Genomic DNA, 17,994 nt, shown 5'->3' with positions numbered 1-17,994 from the left:
AGCGCGGCCCGGGGAATGACGTCACGGGGGTGTCCCGGGCCGGCAGCCAATCACAGCGCGGCCCGGTACACACGGCATCAAGGGGCGGGACTTAAAAAAAGAGTCAGAAACGCCCACGATTCGCGTTCTGACCGGGAGAAAGTGATTGACAGCCGATGTCTTCCAATGGCTAGCCTCCATTTATGGAGCTAGCCAATGGAAGACAGAGGCGGGACCAAAGCCCCATATGTAGGACATAAGATTTCGTCCTGGGCGGAGCAACTGCTCTGCAGTTGCTACGGCCAGGGCGAAACCTAAAAATGTGAACTACTACAACAGAACAATCCGAAATCAGTAAAGAACCTGAAATCTTTACATTAGTAGAAGTAATGACCAGTCAACGGGATGGGAAAACCCTGATTTTAGCAAGTTTTATTATAAGGATAAAAATGTTAAAGACAACTTTCTGACTGCAGGAATCTTGTTTCCACAACTAAATGTGTTGGAAGTTTAATTATTCCATGCCACTCTACCCTGATCACAATGTAAGAGCAGAGACAGAATGTTAGACAAAATGCAAACGATAACATTTTTATTACACAGCACACAATACCAATTCTAAGCATTAATAGTAAATAACAGATACTACTATTAGTCAGTCTATTATAATCGATTTACTGAAATCAGCAGAAAGGAAGACTAAAAGGGTAAATCTGTCTTATTTGGATTCAAACGCATGACCTTCAGAGTAGCAAATTTGTCAAGAGTGTGTGTTCAATTTATAGTCGCATTGACAGATTAAATCAAACATCTTCTAGTTTGTGTACTCAGGTGCCACTGGTGGGACCCTGAGAAGGCCATTCCCAGGAAAATTACACTGTTTGGGGCTTGCTCAGATTTTAAAATACTTTTTCACAGTAGCATAGTTGAAAATACATGTTAAAACGCCCACAGCCGAGGGGAGTAGGCCCTGAATGGTGGGCCTGCACGGCCCGGAGATCTTTGGGAACAAAGAGGCCTGGGAGCAGCAGCCTATGTATCACGTCGTATAGGCCCATATGAGATGGAAGACGTGCTGGTGTCCACAGGAAGCAGAGGTTCGCAGGGGCAGCCTCGGTGGGACCCCTCTTGGTCGTCTTGCCTCCAGCTGGTGAAATAAGGTGCGGGGAGTGCTGGTGAGGTGCCCGCTAGCGGCGCTGCTCCACTGGGAAGAGGGAGCAATAAGGAAGCAGAGCAGAAAGCGTGGCTGTGGTGTGCTCCCTGGACCGATGGAGGGGCACCGAGGAAGATCTCCGCCAAAATAGCAGCGACACAAGGGGATTCCGGAAAGGTGCAGTGGTCAATGCCCTTGCAAGAGAGGGGCAGCAAAATACGTTGGGGTGCGGTCCGAATGTATCGGAGGCGGCAGGACACCGCGTTCAGAGGGGGAAATCAGGCAGAGGTGTGGAGCCATTGGTGTATTGGTCGATTTCCTGGTGTGCTCTAGGCCGGATGGCCGGACATGGCCTAGGGGAGGATTGAGAGGGGTGTACTCATCTGCGGCCGGCCGGTGGGCTCCGAGGGAGGGCGACCGCCCTGTGACTTTGACCTTGAGTGTGAAGTTTGGCTGGGCCTGGCTCCCCGAGGTGCGGAGGAGAGATGGCGACGAAGGTTGACTCGGATAAGACCATGCCTCGGGCCTCCAAGGGTTCGAGGAGCATTCAATCCAACAGGTTGGAGCGCTATGCTTTCCCTAAAGGATCCCCGGTGGAGCCCAAAAAGACCTTGTCGGGGGGGGGGGTCCCTCTCGCCCCCTCTGAGCCGACACTGACGGAACTAATGGCGGCCATACATGGAGTACAGGCATTCCTGGGTCAGAAGATGGAGGCCCAGGACAATAAACTCGACACTGTCACGATCGAGATGGGGTTGATTCGGACGGACCTCACCGAGGCAAGCGAAAAGGTGAAGACACTGGAGCTAAAGACGACCAGCTTGATCGACGACGTGAATCTATTGCAGGAAGAGGTGCGTGACCTTGAGGCCTCAAGAGTCCTCACGGATCGCAAGCTGGACGAACACGAAGGGAGGACCAGGCGCAACAATATCCGTATTGTTGGGGTGCCCGAGAAATCAGAAGGCCTAACACCGGACCTGTTCGTCGAAGGTATTGTTCTCAATCACCTCAAACCTAAAGGCCTCAGCAATTTTTTCACTGTTGAACGTGCACAAGCAGTCCCGGGGGGTAGGCCGCGACCGGGGGCACCCCCAAGCTCTATGATCGCAAGAGTCCTGAATTTTCTCGACAGGGATGTGATCCTGCAGGCAGCCCGTGCTGGGCCCCCTTTGAAATACGAAAATGCAACTCTCTTCTTCTTCCCAGATTTCACACAAATGGTACACAAACAGCGCCATGGCTTCTTGTCGGTGAAGAAGAAATTGAGGTACAAGGGACTGAAATATGCCATGATGTTTCCGGCCCGCCTCTGGGTAGAACTCAATGGTAAGGCCTGGTTCTTTGACAACCCTGAGGTGGCGGCAGATTGGCTGGACAATGCACACACAACAAAGGCGGAGGGTCGAGACCGGGGCGGAGAGGACGAGTAATAACCGAGTGTACCACGGGGACTGTTGGGCCTCAATAGTAGGATGTCACGATTGGGGGTGGGATGGGGCATATTGGTTCCCCTGATTTGTTGTGTTAGTTAAGAAAATGCTTTATGCAGGGGTGCAGGGTTGGGGGAGGGGGACTGAGAGTTGTTTTTAGGTCGAGCAGACGTACTCTCAATGCGTGAGCATTGAGAGTGTCTGTCTCGACAACTATTGTTGCCACTTTTTGGGAATGTGGACACCTATCTGGCACGAGCGTTTCCCTTGCAGTTTTCACCGTGGGAGCGCGCGCGTCTGCCCCGCGCATGCGCAGAGTAACTCACAGCCATTTTTTTTCAGCCCCGAACCGAATCAGGTATCAGAGCGCTTTACATATAGGCAGCCCCCACCCCTCTGCATGCACGCACACACAGGCGAGCGCATGCACACACATACAGGCACACGGCACACAGACACTCGCTCACACACACACACACCCCTCCCCCACAGTCACACACACGCACTCCAAGACACATACACGCACGCACGCACACACACACACCGCGCACGCGAGTGGCGGGCTCACACATGCTCCCCCCTCGCCCCGCTCAGCAACCCACTCACCGGCTTCCTTCGTGCGGCGGCTTTCCTCAGCTGCAGGGCCCGGCAGCAGGACTCTTCTTCCCTCCTTCGGCACCGGGGCGCAGGGTAGGCTCCTGCCTGCTCCGGTGCTCCCCTCCAAACGCGGCTCTTCCGGTTGTCGCGCCGGCCTGCCTGACTTCCTGGTCGCAGGCCGGCAGAGTGACGGCGGTGATTTGCGGTACTTATTTATTTAGTTATTTATGCATTTTTATTAGCGCGGACTTTACCCGAAGGCGGTATTAATTTATTTATGTATTTATGCATTTTTTTTGTACTAATCAGTATGTATGGATCGTGACTTTAATTTTGTAAGATTCACCAGATAACAATGATGTGTCAGAGCGTTTGACTTTGACAATGCTTGTTTGTTTACTCACTGCCTCCTTCAGCAGCGCCTTGGTTTTGTCTGGGCTGATTCCTCGCCAGCTGTTCAGCATCCAGGCAGACATTTGGGGCAGACAGTCTCTAGCCAGCGAGGCCGGAGAAGCCATTAAGCGTAATTCTCTTAATTGGGTTCGTGCATGACACACAATGTGCACCTTTGCAACGGGTCCATTGAAACTGAATACATTCTAAAGCAATCACGAGAAGACACAAAGTAACCCGCCATTATGAAGCAACCCCAAACCGGCTTAGAACTGTAAGGAGCCTTTCCATGCCCCCAGAGCACTTAAACAATAATACATTGAATAATAAAAAAAATAACGCTGTATTCTTTGTCGGAACCATCAGTTCAGCCTAACAAAATTCCTACAAGATTGCAGACAGGCAGAAATACAGCTGTAGGTGGTTGGACAATTGCGCTAACTCCCTAGGGGGTACTTTGCATGCAACTTTATCTTGAAAACAAAACAGCAGCCACAGAGCTCCCAAGATTCCGAGTTTGTGATTTTATAATGGGATACACCAAACTACAGGTCCCAGAATGCAAAGCAATAACCTGGACTGCATGGGAATTCGAGAGTTCTGCATACATTCTCTGCCCCCCCCGCTCCCCATGTGCACCATATTGTTTGTGCATATTTAGAGCCAACAATCTTGACACAGCCTTGATTTTAGTTTTTCTCTAAGACCAGAACAGTATAGCTCACCACATGCAGTGAGTCATGTGTGACTGAGCAGAATCAGGTTTTTCGGCCAACAGCAGTGAGCACGGTGGGACTTTTGGGCCTATGGTTGTAAAGGGTATGTTAAACATGTGTAATACTGTTGACCGAAACATAACAGTTCTGATATGACGCGTGTTTGTTTCTTATAATACCCCTAACTACAAGAAACACCAAGAATTGCCACGCAAACATCCAACAACATAGTTGCCAAGTTTCCTAGGTGTGACTAGTTACTTAAATACCAAGACACAAACCTCACATGAACAATGTGTTTCCAAAACGTTTCAGCAGTAATCCTGTTTTTATTTGGACAATGTCAGTCTGTGCCATTTAAATTTGAATGCTGTTTACTTTTTTAAGAATCAACAAACCTCACGTGAACGGTGCGGTCTCAAAACGCATTGGCGCTAATCGAGTTTCAGAAATTGTGAGGAACTTTATAGTTAATGCTGTGTCTGTTGATATATTATGCTTTCTACATTTTAATTAGGTTCCCTGTTTTTTATATCCAGTATATAAGTATATTGCTCTCTCATTACACTGCCCCCTCACACACTGTGCCCCCTCACACACTGCCCCCTCACACACTGTGCCCCCTCACACACTGTGCCCCCTCACACACTGTGCCCCCTCACACACTGCCCACTCACACACCGCCCACTCACACATTGTGCACTCACACTAGTTTAGGCCACACACACACACTGTACCCTCACACACCCCGCACCCTCACACACTCTCATTACACTGCACCCTCACACACTGCCCCCACGCACTGCCCCCTCAGACACTGCCCCCTCAGACACTCCCCCCACACACACTGCCCCCACACACACTGTCCCTCCACACACTGCCCCCTCAGACACTGCCCCCTCAGACACTGCCCCCTCAGACACTGCCCCCTCAGACACTGCCCCCTCAGACACTGCCCCCTCAGACAGACTACTCACATACTGCCCCCTCACGCACTGCCCCCTCACACAGACACAACCCCCTACACACAAACACACAACCACGCACGCAAAACCCCACACACACGCAAAACCCCCCACACACACGCAAACCCCCCCCCACACACACGCAAAACCCCACACACACATGCACACACACACACACAACCCCACACACACACAACCCCACACACACACACAACCCCACACGCGCACACAACCCCACACGCGCACACAACCCCACACGCGCACACAACCCCACACGCGCACACAACCCCACACATGCACACAACCCCACACACACACAACCCCACACACGCGCACAACCCCACACACGCGCACAACCCCACACACAACCCCACACACAACCCCACACACGCACACAACCCCACACACGCACACAACCCCACACACGCACACAACCCCACACACGCACACAACCCCACACACGCACACAACCCCACACACGCACACAACCCCACACACGCACACAACCCCACACACACACGCAACCACACAACCACACAACCACACACGCACACACACACACATGCACACACATGCACACACACACACATGCACACACAAACACACAACCACAACCAGACACAATCACACACCAGGATAGCAAAACATAGCATAGCAAAACAAAACATAGCATGGCATAACAAACATAGCATTGCATAACAAAACAAAACCTAGCATAACAAAGCATAGTTTAACAAAACACAACAAAACATAGAATAACAAAACATAGCATAGAATAACAAAGCATAGCATAGCAAAACATAATAAAACAGCACCACTCAGCACCACTCAGCACCACCACAGCATCACTCCGCACCACCACAGCATCACTCAGCGCCACCCCAGCATCGCTCAGGGCCACCCCAGCATCGCTCAGGGCCACCCCAGCATCGCTCAGGGCCACCCCAGCATCACTCAGGGCCACCCCAGCATCACTCAGGGCCACCCCAGCATCACCCAGCGCCACCCCAGCGCCACTCCAGCATCACCACATCATCACTCAGCGCTACCCCAGCATCACTCAGCACCTACAGATTATCAATCAGCACCACCACAGCAGCACCCCCACACACCATCACAGCACCACTCAGCACCACAACAGCACTACCACAGCACCACCACATTATCACTCAGCACCACCACGGCACCACTCTGCAGCACCACAGCACCACTCTGCAGCACCACAGCAACACTCTGCAGCACCACAGCAACACTCTGCAGCACCACAGCAACACTCTGCAGCACCACAGCATCACTCTGCAGCACCACAGCAGCATCACTCTGCAGCACCACAGCATCACCCTGCAGCACCACAGCATCACCCTGCAGCACCACAGCATCACTCAGCGCCACTCCAGCACCACCACATTATCACTCAGCACCACCACAGCGCCACTCCAGCACCACTCGGCACCACCGCATTATCACTCAGCACCACCACAGCGCCACCTCAGCACCACTCAGCACCACCACAGCACCACCACAGCACCACCACAGCACCACCACATTATCACTCAGCACCACCACATTATCACTCAGCACCACCACATTATCACTCAGCACCACCACATTATCACTCAGCACCACCACATTATCACTCAGCACCACCACATTATCACTCAGCACCACCACATTCTCACTCAGCACCACCACATTCTCACTCAGCACCACCACATTCTCACTCAGCACCACCACATTCTCACTCAGCACCACCACATTCTCACTCAGCACCACCACATACATTCTCACTCAGCACCACCACATTCTCACTCTGCAGCACCACAGCATTACTCTGCAGCACCACAGCATCACTCAGCGCCACTCCAGCACCACTCAGCACCACCACATTATCACTCAGCACCACCACATTATCACTCAGCACCACCACATTATCACTCAGCACCACCACATTATCACTCAGCACCACCACATTATCACTCTGCAGCACCACAGCATTACTCTGCAGCACCACAGCATCACTCAGCTCCACTCTAGCACCACTCAGCACCACCACATTATCACTCCGCACCACCACAGCGCCACTCGGCACCACTCAGCCCCACCACAGCACCACCACATTATCACTCCGCACCACCACATTATCACTCCGCACCACCACAGCATCGCTCTGCAGCACCACAGCATCGCTCTGCAGCACCACAGCATCGCTCTGCAGCACCACAGCATCGCTCTGCAGCACCACAGCATCACTCAGCGCAACCCCAGCATCACTTAGCGCCACCACATCACCATCCGCGCCATCACAGCATCAATCTGTGCAACCATTTAACAACAACTGGTTCAAATATGTTCTCTCAATGTTTCACGCTTTAATACAAATGTCACAAAAAGATGGTAATATTTCACCTCTGTTCTTGGATTTTCATCACAATAAAATACACTGAACATAATCTTCACAAAAGTTATTTACAAAGTTTAAGCTATTTCCATTATAAATTACAATCACTTTTATTTAAGTATTAATTATTTAAAAAAATTAAAAGCCATTGTTATTTGTAATATCAATACATCTAAGTCACGTAAATACAAAACATGTTGCATTACAAATGCTATAGGTGTCACATTTGTGAAAGTTATAACTATTGGCATTGTAAATGACAAAGCTATTAATTTAGCTATTTTGAAAACCAACACATAAATAAAAGAATTGTCATTTACAAGACCAATAGCTCAAACTTTCATAATGCGAGACCTATTGCATTGCAAATGCTTGTTTTTTTGCAATTGAAATTATATCATGTGCAGCATTATTAGCAATTTGTCTGTGTTGTAGTTTCTTTCTATCATCAGATGACCTAGATATGATGTTCCATTTTAATGTCTTCTGGTAAACAGGGGATGGGGATTACCACGCTCAGCTGGAATGTGAATGGGCTAGGGGACAAGATAAAAAGGGGGATGGTTAGTCAATTGATCAGGAGACACTCCCCGGATGTGGTGTTGTTGCAGAAAACGCATCTGATTAGGAATCGTTGTATGGCGCTACATAATGGGGCTACAAATTAGTGCCGCATGCTGGATTCACCACAGGGTCTAGAGGGGTGGGTATCCTAGTGAGAAACTCCTTCCCACTGACCGTCCAGGCCACATGGGCGGACAAACGAGGCAGATACATTGGCATATCGGGGTTGTGGGAAGGGAGGACTGTTACCTTTTTGTCTGTGTATGTACCGCTGGGTCTGCAGACCAACACCTTTCGGGACCTGTGCACTATTTTTTTTAACTTTGCCTGTTGGGCTGTTGATTGTGGGGGGTGATTTCAATGCTGTGATGAATGGTGAAGTGGACAGGCACTCAGCCCGAATCCTGACACCGTCTCAGAGGTGGATGTCAGATTTCGCAGAAACCACTGGGCTTGCAGATGGGTGGAGATTGAGGAACCCAGGAGGAGTACACTACACGCACGCCTCTGCCGCACATCACTCCTCCTCAAGGATAGATTATGTATTGGTGCCGACGTCACAGGTGGCATGGAACCAAGAGGTGCGACATATGGGCAGGGGGATCTCCGATAATTCGCCTTAGCCCTATCCCTAGCCAGGCTCCTACATTCATCTCGGAGGAGTCTCATATGGTGCTCCCCTTCAGGGGTGACCTCCCTCGACACCTCCCCCTCCAAAACCGTCAATTCTGCCTCCACTCTGTCCACCTCTGCCCTACCCTTCTTCCTCCTCCCTGAGACTAATGATAGTACCTCCCCTCTGATAACTGTTTTGTGCGCCTCCCACAGGGACCGCTTTGACTCCACCGTTCCCACATTATCCTGGAAATACCGTTCCGTGACCTATGTCACCTCCTTCTTGATGTCAGGGTCCCTCAAGTGCCACGCATTTAGGGGTAACCAGTATAGGGATTTTAGGGCTGGGGATACGTGTTATTTTCTTTTTGTCCCAGTAATCATTCTAGCTGCGGCATTAAGGGAAGCCCTTAGTAGGGCCAGGCTATGTTTGGGGAGACCACATAGCGTGGAACTACCGTAGTCTAGTCTTGGCAGAACTAGAGCTTGTACCGCCAATTTGAAGTCTTTCTGTGGAAGGAATGGTTTGAGATTCCTTAGTAAATTCAATTGATGTTTGGATCCCTCAGTTGCATTGCTGATGTGGTTCTTCATATTCAAGTGCATGTCAAGCGTGATTCCGAGGGATTTATCTGAATCAATAATGTGGGGAGGAGCAGTTGACAGGTGTGCGGTGCTTCACCCAAAGGTCAGTCTTGGCAATGTGATTGGGGGAGCGATGAGAAGGAATTCAGTTTTGGATGTGTTGAGCATGAGGTAGTTGTCAGTGAGCCAGTTTTGAGTGTTCATTAGGATTGAGTTGAGTGAGATGTTGTCTTCTGGGGAGTAGATTTTCAGATAAAGTTGAGTGTCATCCGCATTCATATGAAAAAAATGTTTGCGGAGTTCAAGGCATTTGCTAATGGTTCCATCCGTACAGCCTTCAAACTAGACAATAATATATGCCCCCCACAAAATATTTATGAGTACCTATACAATAGGCCTTTAAGTGTAGACTGTCACTAGTGTGTTAAAGCTTATGTAAAGAAATTTGTTACAAGATGACAGTAGTTTGCAAATGTTTTATGTTGTTACACACTCTGGCAAACCCTGAGCGTAGACTATTTTCACTGCGATGATTCTTATTAGGCCCTGTCCTTTCAAGAAGGGTGGTATTTTTATTTCCCAACTGTAAATTTGACTGTGCTAGTTGGTACACTGGTATTTTGTTGCACTGAATCTCACAGACTAACGTAGCCCACTCAAACAATCTGTAAAGATAAAAGATTTGCTCTGCGATAATCACGACTTGGCCCCATCATGTGGGATATCATTATTTTGACAACTGAAAATTTGTACATATTTGTAATTTGGTGGATGCCTTGTGGGAATGCTTATGCTCAAAATTGCAAGTTTGAGTTGGCTATCATGACAAGCCAATGATAAAGCCTATAGGCCAGGATGGCTCATTGGTAAAGCCACTCCGTTGCCACAGGTCTCATCTATTAAGAAATTTTATTTAAAAAAGTCTGTAGGCCTTAAGTATTACGAAGCACACATTTTCAAGCCAATAGGCATTTAGGAATTGATTGATTTTGCACTATGTTAAAGACAGCAAACATAGACTTTGCAACATGAAATGTATTACCTTTGTAGACAAGGATTTTTGTGTTGATTATCCCCTCCTACAAATCACAGAGGTAAAATATGTGCATTGCAATAACTATTGCTGGAATCTCTTCAGAAGGCCTGACAGAGTTAGTTGTCTGCCAGGCTCTTATAATAAAAAAAATGCAAATGTATATATACATTTACTTACATATACATGCATTAGGGCTTTGGGTCAATCCTTTTCTGCCATTTTTCTGTACAAGTATTATTTCCACACTCCTTCCATTGAGAAAAGCATACAGCGTGGGCATGTGGCTGAGCTCTCATCAGCCACTAGGTCTCTCGCCCTGTAGTGGCATTTGTCTGATCATCTGTAAATCTGCCTGAAATTGATTTTCCTTCAGGGCAAGGCCCACTGGGTCAGTCCTTTAGTGTTCCATTTCCTCCTTTAGTAGGTTCCCTTTCATCTATTTTATTTTCTTCTTGTTTATTTTTATTTCATAGAGCATACTAACGCTTCCCAGACAGTACTAATTGGCCGCTTGCTTGCCACTCCTTTTCGTCTGCAAAGTAATGTCACGCCTTCTAAAAAAGTCACCCACTGTGGAATAGTCAAAGTTGTTGAAAAGCATTTAAAAAGTGTTTTGCATAGTTACGTTTTTAACAGTTTATTTTATTCTCTCCCTAAGTACAGTAAACTCTAAATAGGTCTCACGTTAGAAAGCACTGCATATGCACACAAAAAAATACAAGCCTTGGAAATAGGCGGCAAACACTTTAATAAAAACATTACCATCCATCACCCTATCAGTACACAGTAGAACAAACTTAACACGTGCGCTCAAGACACCGCTGACATTCCATCATCGGACATCCAACTAGAACAACACAGCTCTCCAAGGTCCATATATAGTTCCCCTTTCTCAAGCAGAACAAGCACATGAAACCCTGACGCTCTCATGCTCACAACACGTGAATCCACAACACAGCGCCATAGACATATATTTGGAAAACACAGCCCACTTAACAGCACTTCCATCACCATACCAACATTCATCTTAGAACTTTTGTTATGTTATGTTATAATGCATTTGTAGAACGCACAGATACTCAAGAGTATTTTCTGATAAAGTTGCTTTAAACATTATAGCCCTACAAGAGCAACTAAGCACAACACCTACATGCTTGGCGAGCGATGCCTATTTACAAACTAAACTGCACATGCAGATCGACCACACCGGTCCATGAAAAATAACTGTATATCTACAAAAAAGACTAATATTTCATTCATATTATCCAAAATAAACCATTAGTAAACACGTTGTATAACAAAGAAACTATATAAATACTGATCACATTACTTTTATTGCTGCATAGTATTTTTTTTGTAATACTTGTATATTGTTTGCTGCATATTCCTTATGTTCAGCACCCTAAGGTATCTGTTGTACTTCTGGTCAAGAAAGAAGAAAACAATTGCTACAACCTTACCCACACTATGCCCCAGATTAGTTTCCTTATTTAATGGCCTGTTATGCTCCTTACAGACACTGTCAATCTTTGAAATCTTGTTCCTTGTATGGGAAGGTATAGGGGGCCTTTTTAATTAACTGATGGGATAACGCTGCCTGCACTGAAATTAATCAGTACCCTTTGTGGATGTGCAGGCTCACACCCTCTTGGGGGTCTTGCTCCTTCTCCTGCCTTAGGATGACTAAGTAAACCCTAACCCGGTCACTGGGGTACGAGTGGTGAGTAATACCGAATGCATAGCTGCCAAGGTTTCAGATTGCTCTGTGCGACATTTTCATAATTTAAGTGTAATTATGAGTGACATTCAACGACTATGAGTGACTCTTTCTTGCAAGCAAAAATCGCGCAATGAAGACGAAGGAAACATATAAATATCAGAAATAACACCCATTTGAACAACGAGAAACTCCAAGAAGATTTTAAAATTTCTGCAAAGCAACAGAAATGAAAGGGTGCTAACCTAGTACCCTTGTAAGCTGATAGTACTGTTAAACAAATGTGTAGGCAATAAAAACTAAACACATCTGGAGATGAGCAGGGCAGTGGCAGGATCCCTCAAGGGTAAGGGGGGCGGTGCAGATGTAGTCTGGTGGGGGCTCCTTCTCGAAGGTAAACAGAATGCGATATTGAGGGGAGGGGTGCAGCCACCCCCTAGGTAGGATGAATGTATGGATCGCCTTTTCTACGGGCTCACTAGGAAACAACAGCTCAAGAAAGCCTTCTGCCCAGGGGCACAACCGCCAAAGCTGCCCGTTACCCCAGTGACAACACTGCCCCCTACCCCAGGGGGCGCTTCCCACGAGGGTCCTCTGGCACTAGCCCCTGCGGCAGAAGCCGCGCACCCCCAGGCTGTACCCCGCCGCCGTTACCTGCTCCGCCGCCCGCCGGTGACACCTCCCTCCTCCCGCCGCTGCCGCTGCTCCCTGACAGCCGCTCTGCCTAGACGTGGCTCTTGGCTGGCGAGTGCTGTGTCCTTTCTCCTCCCCTGGAAACAACAGCCCGGAACCAAACTTCACAGCCCTTGCTTGGTGCAGCGTAGGGAATATGTGCTCCGGAACTATTAGCTAGCAAGAGTGTTTCTTACCGGAGCCCATAGAGCGTAGGACCAAACTTCCGGGTCCAGCAAGACATGGGGAGCAGGCCAAACAGAGCGAGATGACAGACATGGAAACAAACAGAGGACGCGAGTTTTAACCGAGCGACACGCACTAACATGGCCGCCATCTTTCCACAATATACTTTATATTGTACTTTATTCTATCATCATCTTAAACTCATCCAGAACCTTACAATATTAATTTCACTTCCTATAAAATCTACCAAGAAGCAACACTAATACCTTTTGCTGTTTAATAATGAAATTCAGTATAAGACACGTATTTAAACCTATTAAACAATATTCCGAAAAGGTTCGTAAAACATAATTTCTCCACTATATAGAAATGTTGACTTATTCAACTAGAGCCATAGATATAAAAATGTCTGACTTTTGAAATTTAAGTATAGCTTTTTATTTCTTTGGCAGTGCGATTATTTCATGCCGAAATGGCCGACAGACAGAATACATGGGTTGAGGTTGTTAACGGTGTCCTTCGTTTCTTATTTATTGGTATGACAAGATAGACACAAGTGTTTCCAAAGTAAATATGTAGGATGACATTACAGTTTCCATGCTATTTTGAAGTCAATGTTCCTTTATTCCCTATGTCTCTTTCAGTGCCATGCATACACATTTTGCTAACTTCTTTGCTGAGTTTGGCAGGTCTTTCAGATTGTTTTTTTTTTAGACACAGTTTTCTATTTCCACGATGGAAGGGCTGGAGCTTCAGCTTACCAGTGAAAAATGAGAAAAGAAATGTAAAATATCCTCTCTATCCAGAAGAAAAGTTTAAATTCTATTAAGGAAAACAAGTCTGTTAAAAAATTGTATACTTACCCAAAATAAAAAGATGTCTATCAGACAATTTACATATTGCTGCTTCTATGAAGATGTATGTATGGAGAGGAGGTTGTCATTATACATGTGTGGGACCATGCTTCCATTAATAAGCAGATGCAATAATAGAGGGGGAGGGGGAAACTTAGGGGCGAGGTTGTGGCGTAACATCCAGAGCTGCCGATTTTGGAGCTGGGGAACCAGCCTCGAGTCTTGGAGATGGCTCAACATCCTGTGACTCTGGATAAAGCTCATGATCTTTTGTGCCTCCAAAATATCAATGTGACTATGTGTAATGTAAATAGTGCAAATACATGCTAAAATTAAACAAGAGAAAAGTGAGAGATTTACAAAAAGAATCGAGCGAATGTATTTCCACCATTGACTTCTATTGAGGTCTGAATCGGGTTACTGTCATGTGTGGAATTTGCAAGTGTTCTGCTGCAGGATCGGATATTAGAAAGGCATTTATAGTTTTTTTTTCTTACCTATCAGGAGCATGGAGAACGCTCTCTGGAAGGCAGAGAGAACATGTTAAAAATGTTGTGCACAGACCTTGCAGGAGCAGAATACTGGCAGTGCATAACCTCAGTCACACAAGACCAGTCCAAGTCGGGGGCGTGGCTTGGGCGCCGAAGGGTATGGCGGCGTGAGCTCGCAGCTCCGCGCCCGATCCCCGCATTTATCCTGATAAAAGGCGCTGCAACACCCGCGAAAGACCTAGTTTGCAGACCGAAGGCAGAGGGAATCAGAGCAGCACCCTTGAAGCCATTGGCGGAACTGTGCGAGAGCCCACCGACAGAGGGAAAGCAATCACGGACCGGCGCACGGAGGAGCACAAGATGGCGGACGCCGCGGGTGCCGGGAGTAATTGAGAAGCGCCCCTGGACAAGAGGCACCTTTCCGGGAGCTGTGTGGGCAGAGGAGGCTGTCGGACTACCGAGGGAGCGACCAGGCGCGATAGCGGTGAGCCCCGTGACCCCTGACTGGGACGCCCACCGACCGCTGGCTTGGACCGAGCCGAGACCCTTGCGACACGATGGCGGCGAGAGGAACGAAGGAGGAAATGCGGCTCAATTGAGGCTACCGCCCGGCTGATCCCACACCCTGCTGAGGTACACCCGGGGCGCCGCCTGCCGCGGTGAGCTGAGGAGTGGCACTGTATAGGAGGTAGTCAGGAGTACAGTGGGGCGCCCGGCTCCCCAGAACGGGGCCGAAGGGAGGTCGGAGCTCCTTGCCGCTAGGGAGCGTCCAGCGGCTGCCGCTTGTGGGCCCGAGGGGTGGAGGGCACGCCCCCCACTGATAGAGTCTATGGGGATGCGAGCGGGAAACGGCCTCCTCCAGGAGAACAGTGCTCACCCCGTCGGGGGAGGAGGTATTCCATAGCGCGTCGGGCCTGCTGCGAACTAGGCCCCCGGAGAGAGCAGAAAAGAAGCTGGAAATACCCGCGGCTGACCCGGGAGGATTGGAGGGTCCGACGGCGTAGCCAATACCGCCGTGCGGGAAGGAGTGCTATGGTGGCTGACTGCGGGGGGTCCCGCACCCTGGCCGCACGGAGTGAAGCGGTAAGCAGGGCTTAAGAGACGAGCGGCCCCGTACGGGCCCTGCGCTGCAGCTGAGGAGGAGGTAGATACGCCTTTGGCCTCTGGCCGCAGCTGGGAGGCACTCGCCCGCGCTCCGGGGCACTGGGAAATACGGCGAGACCAAGAGGGAGCGACGGAGGCGTACTCGCCTCGCCGAGGGCAGAGCTGAGAATATGGGCGAGGCCCAGAACCCAAAGCGACAGCCAGGCCTGGGGGCGACCTCGGCTCAAATTATGGACTACTGAGGGGCCCTGGGACAGCACGAATAGCAGCTGGGGAGCAAACCTCCCCGACGAGAAGGCCCCAACAAGGGATAAGAACATGACCGCGGATAGGACTGGAGCTACACCCAGAGTTCCATCCCCTATTGCTGACGGACGCAGTGGTAGTCCCCCGGGAACTTGCGAGAAAGGCAATCAAGCCCTGCGGCTGAAGCGACCACAAACGCGTGGAGGAGGTGGACTAACGGTGAGGGGAGGCCGTGGATTCCTGCCTGGTGACGAGACCGAGACTGAATCTCCCGTGGCCAGTCAGTTGGTGAACTGGAAGCCAGAGGTGGACAGCTGCCGTGATATCACGATCTGAAGGAGACCACTGAGCCTGCCCGGTAGCTGCACAGAGGATTACGGATACACTGGCGTGAAAAGCGAACTGGCACCATGGTAAAAAACAAGGGGAGAACAGAGGGAGCTGCGACCTCTGAGGCACCAGAGGGTGGTCCTGTGGGGCCCTCGGACCTGCAGCAACTTCAGGACCGCATACTGGAGGCTATAGCGGCAACGAGAGACGCTTTGCAACAAGATATTGCGCAGGTGGTGTCGGGACTGGGTCTCCTGAGAGCTGACCACGACAAACTCAAAGACAGAGTCAAAGAGGCCGAGGACACTTTATGTGAGTTAGCCCCAGCCCACAAAAACATGGAGGAAAAGCTCGCAGACGCTCTGGGCAGGATACAAACGCTGGAGAGGAGGGCCGAGGATACCGAAAATAGGAGTCTACGCAGTAATGTCAGAATAGTGGGCCTTCCCGAAAAAACAGAAGGGGAAGATATCGTCGAGTTTCTGGACAATTGGCTTAAGACCACGGTGGCGCCAGAGGGCCTATCGCCGTTCTTCACACTGGAACGAGCTCATCGTGTTCCGACTAGGCCACCTAAGCCGGGCCAGCCCCCAAGGCCAGTCGTAGCCAAACTGCTGCACTATAAATACAGGGACCTTCTGCTCCAAAGAGCCCGCGATGCGGGGGCATTCCAGGTAGCGAACAGTAAAGTGACACTATTCCCTGATGACATATTTGAGACGCAGAGATTGCGAGCCTCCTTTTTATCTATTAAACGCGAACTACGAACTGAGGGCATTCGGTACTCCCTGCTCTTTCCAGCTAAGCTCAGAGTGGTACTAGATGACAAACCACACTTCTTCCCCACATCGGCGGATGCTTGGGCTTGGTGGCAGACATACAAGGCGGGCACAGATGGTGCCAGAATCCGAGAGGAGAGGGAGCGTACAAAGACGCAGATACGGAAATCACAGAGGCTGCGCTGGCGAAGGCAGGGCTCACGGAAACCGTCGGTGTCTCAGACGAAGATGGAACGGCAGGCTGCACTATAAGCAATGGAATCGCTATCAAGATCGGATGCCTCCCCTTCAAAACAAGGCTCGATCTCAGAGCACCAAGTCACGGGATCGGAGACGGAGCACTCAGAAACACACAGTACCAAGGGCCCGCTGTTGACACCACAAACGTCAGAAGAGATCCTGAACATTTGATACGGAGATAATGTGCAGAGGTCAATCCTGCAGATGGGTGAATTTACGAACTGTAAGGTACTGCGGACGGGGGTCATTGACCGGGATTTCAGACCGCTGCTAAACATGGTAGTACACGAGGGGGTGCGGGCTGCGTAGCTGCCTTCCGGCCTAAGCCACAACCCGTTTGCCCTTAAGGCATTCACGGTTACGACTGTGAACTAGTTGGGAAGTTGAGTGAATTGACTAAGTTTGGATGGGTACTGATAGTTTGCTATTGGGGCCTATTCTGGGGGGGGGGTGGGCGCGGGAATTGTTGGGGTTGTTTAAGTTTTCTGCACTGGATGGTTCCGGAACACAAGGGAATTAAAATGTCAGACGGTTTGAAGGCTAGTTGGGGGGACACCACCACTCATGATGCAACGGAAGTGCGACAGCAGCTGCGATGTGAACTATGGGACAATGGCTAGTGCAAATACATTGCGATGTATAACCTGGAACGTACGGGGGCTGCACACAATGACGAGAAGATACAAAGTACACGCCTGTCTGGTCCGCAGGGGGGTGCATATAGCGCTACTACAAGAGACACATCTTACAAAACCAGAGGGGGTAGCAATGCAAAGGAGATGGAGGGGCCAGATCTTTAACACCACTTACTCAGCATTCGCTAGAGGAGCTCTGATATGGGTAAGGGCTGGCACCCTGTTTCAGGCGACCAGGCACATAATAGACCCTGAGGGTAGATATGTGGCAGTGGAGGGCAGACTGCGGGTCAGGGACATAGTACT

General features: G+C 49.4%; 1 protein-coding gene across 6 annotated transcripts in view; it reads right to left on the bottom strand.

Annotated features, from left to right (window-relative positions):
- GOLGA3 (golgin A3) overlaps positions 1–12,904 on the bottom strand; it is a 188,650-nt gene extending 175,746 nt beyond the window's left edge. For 5 of the 6 annotated variants that reach the window (XM_078667908.1, XM_078667909.1, XM_078667912.1 and 2 more), the window contains exon 1: positions 12,806–12,903. The gene's annotated coding sequence lies outside the window, so the exon portion shown is untranslated. Of the gene's footprint in view, positions 1–12,805 lie in introns of all 6 variants that reach the window. The other variant, XM_078667911.1, reaches the window with a different exon arrangement.
- Positions 12,905–17,994: the final 5,090 nt, after the last annotated feature.

Source organism: Lissotriton helveticus, chromosome 11 (genome assembly GCF_964261635.1).
Source record: "Lissotriton helveticus chromosome 11, aLisHel1.1, whole genome shotgun sequence".
NCBI classification, from domain to species: domain Eukaryota; kingdom Metazoa; phylum Chordata; class Amphibia; order Caudata; family Salamandridae; genus Lissotriton; species Lissotriton helveticus.
The sequence above is the reverse complement of the archived record's forward strand: the minus strand, read 5'-3'. Positions and strand labels throughout refer to the sequence as shown.